The sequence below is a fragment of the Miniopterus natalensis genome, chromosome 13, assembly GCF_054644295.1.
Source record: "Miniopterus natalensis isolate mMinNat1 chromosome 13, mMinNat1.hap1, whole genome shotgun sequence".
Lineage (NCBI taxonomy): Eukaryota > Metazoa > Chordata > Mammalia > Chiroptera > Miniopteridae > Miniopterus > Miniopterus natalensis.
The window spans coordinates 19,077,706-19,086,916 of NC_142093.1; the positions used below are offsets into that span (position 1 = coordinate 19,077,706).

The window sequence follows — 9,211 nt, forward strand, 5'->3', positions numbered from 1 at the left end:
GTCCTCATCTTTCAGTCGGGAAAAGAATGCTTCCCTTGCAGGGCACCGAAGAGCATTCAGTGAGAAAGTGTGCACTGAGCGCTTAGACTGGTCCCTGGAACACAGTAGGTGCTCAACAAACGTCGAGTAACTCCCCTTCCTCATCTGCACTCTCTGCAAAGCCCAGTAAGTGCTCACTAAATAGCACGGCTGATTGGAATAAACTGCTGAATCACCCTCTTGCCTGTTAGACTTCACGTCACACTGGATTCAACCCGGCTATTAATTATGCTGACTTCACATGCAGTGATTTCTACGACGTGATTACCTTTTCCTTCTTTTTAAAAAAATGAAGCTGGATGCCACTATTTACATGTATTTTTCTCTAATAGTTGTGCATGAACCCATGAGCCTGCGCCCTAGCTTTCGAGGTTACTGGCCTGAGGACTCGAAACTGAAACTGTAGAAGGCGGTCAAGAGCTTCTGGACATCGCTCCACACGAGGGAAAAGATTTTGCCCATTTCTCAGAAGACTTTAAAAGGGCTAACATTTCAAGAAAGGATCAAAGTTTTGTTCCCAGTGCTGGCCCAGAGGTAAAATTTCAGTGTTGGAGTTTATCGTTGCCTCTGGCTACTCTGGGCAGCCGGTTCCCAGGCACTCAGGTCCCACACACTCCCCCCCCCAGAGGGGCCCTTGGAAGGCACTAACTAGGCACAACCTAGTTTCAAAGTTCTTCCACTTCCTCCGCATCTTCCTGTGTTCCAGGCCCGCAGGACCTTTCTCTGCTGGCTAATCTGATAAACCAACTGAAGTTTAGAAAAATGAGTAAGATGCTAATTGTCTGTGAGAATTAATGATAGCTCCTTTCAGGCTGTACTGCATTTTACTGGGTATCTACTGGGTAGAATTACTTATTCCCTGGAGTGTCTCTGATAGTGGGAATTTCAAATCCTGCGTTGGCCGATGGATAAATGCTTCGCACCTAGGGACGCTTAGCTCTCCTCAAATCCCTTTAGACGTCTGCCTGTAAGGTACTTGCCCTTGACCACAAACGCACTTCCTTCACCTCGGGGCTTCTCTCCTCCTGAAACTGGCTGGGAAGTTTCAGGTAAGGAGAAAATATGACTCTCGTGAACCTTTGTCTGTCGTGTTACTTACTACAGCTCCTGGCTGGGCAGACCAAAGGACAGTCACACGTAGATAGAAAACACTCGGGCTCAGTGCAGAGCTGTGAGCAAAGCGAGCTGCCGAAAACCCGCATGCAGCAGCAGTGGAGCCGCGAGAAACTGTCTCCCAAGTTCGCACAGGGGGAAGGCGCCCAACCCCTCATTTGTGTTCTTAGCTTCTCTTGATAAAAACACACTAGGAAGAGAATTTACCCTAGGAGTCCTCAGAACAGAAAATGGGCCGTTTGATTTACAAACCCTAGCGAGAACCTAATCCTTGATTAGTTTGAGTCTTCAAAATATGTGTTATGTACAATACGTTTTGTGACGTGTGTGTGAAGAAACGAGGGGCTGAGGAAGGCGGGAGGCAGGAAGAGAGATGGAGACACACAGACACACACACACACTCAGAGGTATCTTTTGCAAGAGAAAGAAAGAAAACTGGAAATAATCCCATTGCACTCGATGAGGCTCCAGCAGAGAAGCCCTGAGTCCAAGTCAACATTTCAGAGGCAGGCTCCTAAAGCTCACCTTCCCAGAATCCAGCCCATCCCTGTGGGTCTAAATCTCAAGGGTGTCTCCAGGCCCTACACACCCCTTCGTTCAGATGGAAGACTGGAAACAGCTAGGTCAGCAACCCTCTGGCTTGGTGAGCCACAGTCGCTGCTGAGAGCTGGAGCCCGAGGGACAGCTGAGGGACTTGGAAGTGGCGCTGGATGGGATTCTGGGGCCCAGGGAAAGGCAGGGAGAGCATCTGCCACGAGAGGGAGCAGGAGAATCTGGCCAGATGGGAGACAGTTTGGTAGAGGTTCTGATGAGGGGTAACTATGAGGTCTGGGTGATCTGGGAAGATGTTCTGGCAAGAGACATTTATCTCTTAGATGGCAAAGCAAAACGGGGGGGGGGGGGGGATAAAAGGATCAGGAAGAAGAAAAGAGAGATCATTGCATGTTGATTCCTAAGTTTTTAGCAAATGTAAAGCAATGATGTAATTTTCGGTTAAAAGCAACATACATATACTCTGCAAAAATATAAACCATGAAAGATATGTGCTCTACCATCCTCTTTGAATTGCTTATTTCTTTTTGCTCACTTAATCTGTTTTGCTCTCATCTGTTTCCATGCTGATTGGGCAGGTTGCTTGCTTATTACCTACATGCTATTCTCCCTCCACCTGAAGGCATCATGGAGATAGGGCTCCTCTCACTGAATCGCAACACAAAAATCAGGTGGTAAAATCCTAAAATGCACTCGCTTTGGAAGAAACACATCCATGAGCTCCATGAAAGCTTTAACCTGCTTTAAAGGAGGAATGCAACTTCACTGGATCTGCAGAGCTTTCCTCATCATTTATTTTGTCAAAGAAACACATTAACTACTTAGAGGGAAGGAACCATGCGTTTACTTTGCAAGATAAATAAAAGTCTATTTTTGTCTGATAAAAAACATGTTAAATATAGCTTGCTAACAAAATGCTGAAGCTCTCTTGGAATATTTTCTTCTCTCAAAACATAGTAAGCTTAAAAGAGCAATTAATGTAATTCTTGCAAATAGTCCTTAGGTGTTACTGACTATATTTCACCAGCCTTTTGTAATTTTATTTGGAGCTAAAGTACTGCTACTGCCATGTATTTTATTTCCCTTCATAGTCAGCAAAAGGGTTATCTGGTTCTCAATCTTAATCCAAAAAGATACAGTGGAAATCATGAAATAGTAATAGTAAAAAGTAAATAGAAAGACAGACAGTTAGATAGGTAGGTAGGTAGATAGATAAATAGATGATAAAGCATAACCTTCACATTCTTCTAATTCATTGCCCTTCTCTTCCAGCCCTGCTAAGCTTGCAAGACAGAGTAAATGCAGTCTGACTGTCATGGACACATACATCCTTTGCCACGTCTGCACAGCTCAACAGTGAATAATAATTTACCTTTGTCAATTTTTTTTCTTCCTTAGGAATTAAGCATTCCATATTTAATAAAAGACAACAGCCATTTTAGAGGGGGGAAGCATGGATCCTTTTATAGTGGCTGGGAGAAATCTTAGCGAAAGCGCCCTTAGATCCAAAAGGAATCCTTCAAGCCAGCAGGATGTATAAAATGAAAACCATTTAAGAAAACACATCTTACTTCTTGATGAAATAAGTGGGTCTTCCCCCCACCTTTTCACTCACGAGGCCTCCAGAATGAAGCTAGCTCTCCCTTCCTTCCCCCTTTCATACCCGCCTAACCTCCCAATTAAGCAAGTTTGGCAAAACCCACCGAGCTAAATCCAAGTAACACAGGAATTGAAAGAGGAACCTAAAGACAATCATTCCAATTTAGGCTTTGTTTTCTTAGCTGAAATGAATGAAACCTCTAGCTACATCTTCCTCCCTCCTTTCCTGACTTGCTGCAGGGACAGCTTTGGGAGAGAGAGAAAGCATGTGGGGGGTGTGTGTGTGTGTGTTGGGGGCCTGGGCGGGATGTACATCTTGTGAATCTCCTCCTGGTTGCCCCCGAGGTTTCCCTTAGGAAATCTGCACACAGAGGCTGGAGCGCGGCTGTTCCATTGCTCATATTTGGAGATGTTCGAGCTCGGCCGTTAACCAGACCCGATCAGAATCTCCACCTACTCTGCCAGCTCCTCCATGATCAAGACGCCTGTGCTGTCTTCACCGTATCTGTCATTTTTAAAAAGCTCCTTCCACTACCCCTCCTACTGATATCCTCCCTTCCTCTTTTAGTCTTTACACCTCCAGCAGGACAAAGTTTGTACTGTTCTATTCACAACCACTAGTGGCTGACTAGCGGAGGCGGCAGGGCGCCCCGGCAAGGGAGCCGGGCCAAAGGGGGTCAAGGCAGACAGACCTAGTGCAAAGCACGACTTTCTTTCCAGTGGCTGCGGGCACCATGCACCTCGCTCTCTCCAAAAAATGCTTTGTTAAATCTGATCGCTCCGCTCTCACCCCAACCACTGCCACTCTGTCTGGAGAGGGAAATATGAATTGCCAGCCCAAGCCATTCATCAGTCAGCAGAATGGGGGGGGGGGTGTAAAAAATCAAGGATGCACACATACTGTGTTTTTAAAAGCATCGCCTGGGCGGATTTGGTTTCTTCAGCCTACTGTCCACCCGTAAGACCTCCCTCTTTTTCATTAAGGTGGAGCCAAGAAGGGTATCCTCACATCTCAGAACAGTCCATCTCCCCAGAGCTCCAGGGGCAGATAATGCAGCTGCAAAGTTCCCTTCCAGTCTCCTGGGGAAATGCCAGTCTGTGCAGAAGCCCCAACGCACGCGGCGGCGCGGCGCCCGGAGAAGGGGCCCCCAGCCCGCGCCCGCCGCATTGTGCCCCGCGGGCCCCGGCGGCCACACCTCCCTCTGCGCCGCAGTCCCGGCGAAGGAGCGCCCGGCGCTCGCCCCAGGAGCGGGCCTCGCGCGCGCGGCCTCGGGGCGGCCCCCAGGGACTGCCAGGAGGGTGGCCTCGGGGCGCAGGGGGTGGGGACGCCTGGCGCCCGCGGCGCTGCAGTCCCGGTGGTCGCGCGGCCCCGCGCCCCCAGCCCCGCGAGACCGTGCGCTGCGGGCGCAGCATCTCCCCGGGCAGCCCTTTCTTCCTCCGGCAGCTGGCACGGGGGAGGCTCATTCACGAGCCCCGAGCACTCGCCTCCCCGGGCACCCCAGGCACCCCAGAAAATGTGTACGGACACACACACACCGAATTTTGGAACCGGTCCTTTGTCAGAGCGCAGGGACGTGTAGCCAGCCTTCCGAACGGCAAACGGGAACCAGCTGGCGGCCCCGGAGCACAGCCCTCCCGCCCGCGAGCGTCGGAGCCTACCTGGTCCGGGAGCCGGACGGGCCGGCGCCGTCCCTCCTCGCCCGTGGGGCCGCGGCGCGCTCCCTCCTTTTAAACAGCCCCCGATCGGGACGAGGTCGCCCCCATCTTCGGGGAGCGCGCGGCGGGCTCGGGCGCAGCGGCGGCGCGAGCGGGCGGCGGCGGCGGCCGGTGCGCGCGGGCGGGAGGCGGCGCGGAGGCCGGCGGCGGGGAGGGCCGGGCGGGCGGCGCGCGCTCCCCGCTCCCGCTCCCGCTCCCGCTCCCGCCCCCGCCCCGCGCACGCCCGCCGCCGCCCGCAGGCTCCCCGCGCGCCCGCCCCGCAGTCCCCGCGCCCGCCCGCCGCCGCCCCGCAGCCCGCGCGCCTCTCCCGCCCCAGCCCCAGCCCCAGCCCCAGCCGCAGCCGGCCGGCCCGCCGAGGTGTTTCGCTGCCCCGGGCGCCGGCCCGCAGTGCGTCCTGGGCGCGCGCAGCGCTCTCGGGCGCCCGGCCGCCGGGGACACGCGCGCTCCGCGCGGCAACTTTTCTTTCCGACCCCTCGCCTGGCGCGGGCAGCGCCCACCCCGGCCCGCCGGCCGCCGCTCGCCGCAGACGGTTAACCAACCTGCCTGCCCGCCGTCCCGTTCCCGCCCGGCGCGAGGGCGCGCGTCCTTCCAGCAGGGGATCCGGGGCGTCCCATCGACTCCCCAGCCCCGCTCCGCGCCTTCCCTGCCCAGCCGGCGGCCCGCGCGGCCCGCGGGCTGACGCCAGCGGGGGTGGGGGGGAGGGAGGTGCTCCCCGCCGCTCCCCGAGGTGCCCCGCGCCGCGTTTCCCGCAACCGCTGCGGTGACCGGGGATCGAGACCCAGAGGCCGTTTGATGTGACAGCCACGCAGCTGCTCACCTCCAGGGAGGAGGAAAAGCTGCGCGCTCCGGCCGAGCTGGGAAGGACCCAGCGCAGGAGTCCACGCACCGCTCGCTGCCCTTTCCAGGGGAAGCGCCGTCAGGCCCGCGCCCCGTTCCCCTAACCGGCCCAGGCCTCGCTCCCCCGGCCCGCTCATCCCCGCAGATCCCTAGAGACCTGGCAGGACCCGCTGTGGAGCTCACCGACCTGGCCGCCCCTCGGGCACGGGGCAGCGGGTTACAGATGCAGATTTCAGCGCCCCGGCGCGAGATGCTGACGCTGTCGCTCTCAAGCGGGACTCCAAGTTTGTGTTTTTAGAGCACCGGTAGAGATACTCGCTGCCCGCATGGTTTCCAAGGTGTGCGTGTTTGGGGGGGGGGGGGGGTCAGGGACAGCTGACAGCTACCTGGGGAAGATGGGAGAAGGGAGAGCTGCGGGGCACTAAGCAGAAGGTTAAGCTTCTTAGCAGAGCCCCCCCCCCCCCCCCCCCCCCACTTACAGTGCAGCTCCGGGGCAGCCAGCCCATAGGAAAAAGAGCTTCTGACCAGGAGCCCCACTGTTCGACTGCAGGGCAAAGAGGGTGTAAAGGAAGTAGCCCTCCCCTGCCTCTGCCAGTGGCTCTCAATCCTGACTGCCCCTCAAAATCTCCTGGGGAGCTTTTAAACATCACAGTACTTAGGCCACACCCCAGGCCCATCAGCTAGGACTCTCTGGGGGTGGCACCCAGACATCAGTAATTTTCTTTATGTTTCCTGGTTGATTCCTATGTAACCTAGGTTTAAATTCCCTGTCCTAGGCCAATATTCCTGGAACAAGAATCTGCATATGAGGAACCTGGGGAGCGCCATTTCTTCTGCAGCAGATCCGGAGCAGGCCTGGGATCTGCGCTTCAGCATCTCACTGGTGATGGTGATGCTGCCTGAAGGAGGCCCTCACTGTAATTAGCGAGGTTCTCTGGGATTCCAGCCGGTGGTTATGGACACTGGGCTTGGTGGAGGAAATGCCAAGCTTCTCCTTGTCTTATTTGCGTATTCCCAGGAATCATTCCTCTCCAAGAACATTTTCCTTCCCCTGCTAGGAGTTAAATTTTCTTGGAAGCCATCTGCACACAAACTTTTTGTTAGACTGCGCTGACTAGCGGGTGTGAACAGAAGCACACTTGGGGAGACAGAGGTCACCATCTCTGTTAGAGCATGTCCTCAGCCAAAAATTACTTAGGGCCCTGACTTTAAGGGAATGTGAAAAGACAGGCAGGCATTTGGCTCACACTCAACAAAAGGGGCTTGGAGAGTAAAATGGCTGCTTTTTACATGACAGAGGAAAGCACATAACTAGAGACCCCACCCATAGGAAATGGGGCAAAGCTAACCCAAGGAACTGAGTGCAAGAGCTAAATGAAAATGTGAGTGGAGCACATCTCATTGGATTAGATCCTATAGAAAGGGTGTGGTCTGTTATTGCTATTATGGGCCACTTAGTGAAAGCTCAGATTTTCTTGAAAGTATAAGCATGCTTGTGAGGTGGATGAGGGAGCCTTGTTCTTAATTGTCTTTATTCCAGCGGCCCAAGGACTTTATTCCAAAATCCATCTTGCCAATAGCTGACAAGGAAAAACCTCCACTAAATGGTCCTCTCTTTACCTAGAACCTTTAAAGGCCACCCGGTGCCTAGTAATTTGGCACCCTTTTTTATTTGGCTCAATTTTTGAACCCCTAATTTTTATTTTGCCTTTCATTTCTCATTAAAGGTAACTCTATAAGGGTTCCAGGTCCCTGAGGCAAATCAAACCTTTTGCTCCCTCCTAAATGTCAAGCATGACTGGATTTTTATTGCAAGAATTATCAAAGGCTACATCACTGGCACAAGGCTCTAGCTAAGGAAATTTTGAGGCTGCTGCAGGCTGTGGCTTTGGAAACAAGAAATATTGTATATAGGAAGGTGGTGATTTACATTCCAGTGGCAAGAGTATTTCTTAATTGTATTCTTGGATATTAATTGCCATTCTTTCCTTTGGACTTGACATTCAGAGCTATGGGTTTCCACTGTTACATACCCAAGCACTATGGCATGACCATGTGGAGACTCACTAAGTCTGATATATTCTAAAGATGGTTCAGATTTCCATGAACTATTTTCCTGCAAATTTGCAGGAGATTTAATCAGCTCATTTTCAGACCAAGTATAAAACTTGTGACTTTTTATCCAGTCTAGGGAAAAATTAGGCATATGATCAGGGGTACCCAAATTAAAAATATATATATTTAAAATATATACTATATTATATATACTTATAACAAATTTATAATATATTATGTTATAATATAATTATAAATATATAATATATATTTAAAATATATTAAATATATATATATTTAATATTTTACTAAAACACCCACTAATTTTTCATCATAGGAAAAAATACTTTGTTATAATGTAATTACTTTCTATTTAGTTTGAATTACTTAGGTCAGAGGTACCATCACTGTTTCGTCTTATTTTGTTTTGTTGGGGGTTTTTTAGTGCTTGGTGTTAATAGTCCTTCCTGACCTTATTAACTCTTTTGCCAGTTGTCACCATTCAGATCTCTGCTCATTCATGGGCTGAGTCTGATACTGATTTCTACATAAGAAAAAAAAAATACTATAATGCCCTCAGCCTGGCCAACTAGTGGAGCTTGGCATTAACCATTTCCTCATACCTAGGAACCTCAGGTGGGTCTCTGGCCCCATTTGTCCTTTAGGTTTTCTTTGCTGCTGATGGGATTCAGGGATTATTTGCTTCAGGGGTGACAGGATTCTTTGTTTGCTTCTAAGTGCTTTTGTTCTTTCTCTGGGGTCTTATTCCTGCAATTCAACTTTTACTTCTCTGTTTTGTTTTAAATAGTTGAGCACCACAGTGGAACCGCATTTGGTAAGTGGGCCCTGCTACTGGTGGGAGCAGCCTTACTCGTAGAGCCACAGTTGTCACCCATCTCCCCTTGTTCCATTGCTGGGCAGTCACCCACTTCCTATGAATTGGTCACAGTCTTTGGATATCAGGTGCCTGTACTTCTGCATTTGAGCAATTATAGCCAAGGGTTGGGCTTGCACTAAATCCTAACCCTTTCCTTTCTCATTTTTGCCCTTTATTATGTTAAGAACACATCTGGCCTGCATCCCACAACTTGGCCAACGGTAAGGCTGCCAATGAGTAACTCAATAGCAGAATCATTATCTAGAGTAGCTAGTGGGTCAGAAAAGAACAGAGACTAGTTAAGAGTTAAGGCTTTGGAGTTAGAATATCTGGAATCAGAACATCACCTTTAGCTGTATGACCTGGAGGAAGTTTCTTAACCTCTCTGAATCACAATTTCTTTCAAGAAAACCTAGATAGTAA

The 9,211-nt window shown here is 51.1% G+C and overlaps 1 protein-coding gene across 4 annotated transcripts in view; it reads right to left on the reverse strand.

Annotated features, from left to right (window-relative positions):
* SLC8A1 (solute carrier family 8 member A1) overlaps window positions 1-4,945 on the reverse strand; it is a 249,026-nt gene extending 244,081 nt beyond the window's left edge. For 2 of the 4 annotated variants that reach the window (XM_087823509.1, XM_087823508.1), the window contains exon 1: window positions 4,840-4,945. The gene's annotated coding sequence lies outside the window, so the exon portion shown is untranslated. The remainder of the gene's footprint in view (window positions 1-4,839) is intronic. The other 2 variants (XM_087823512.1, XM_087823511.1) reach the window with 1 other exon arrangement.
* Between the last annotated feature and the right edge of the window lie 4,266 nt (window positions 4,946-9,211).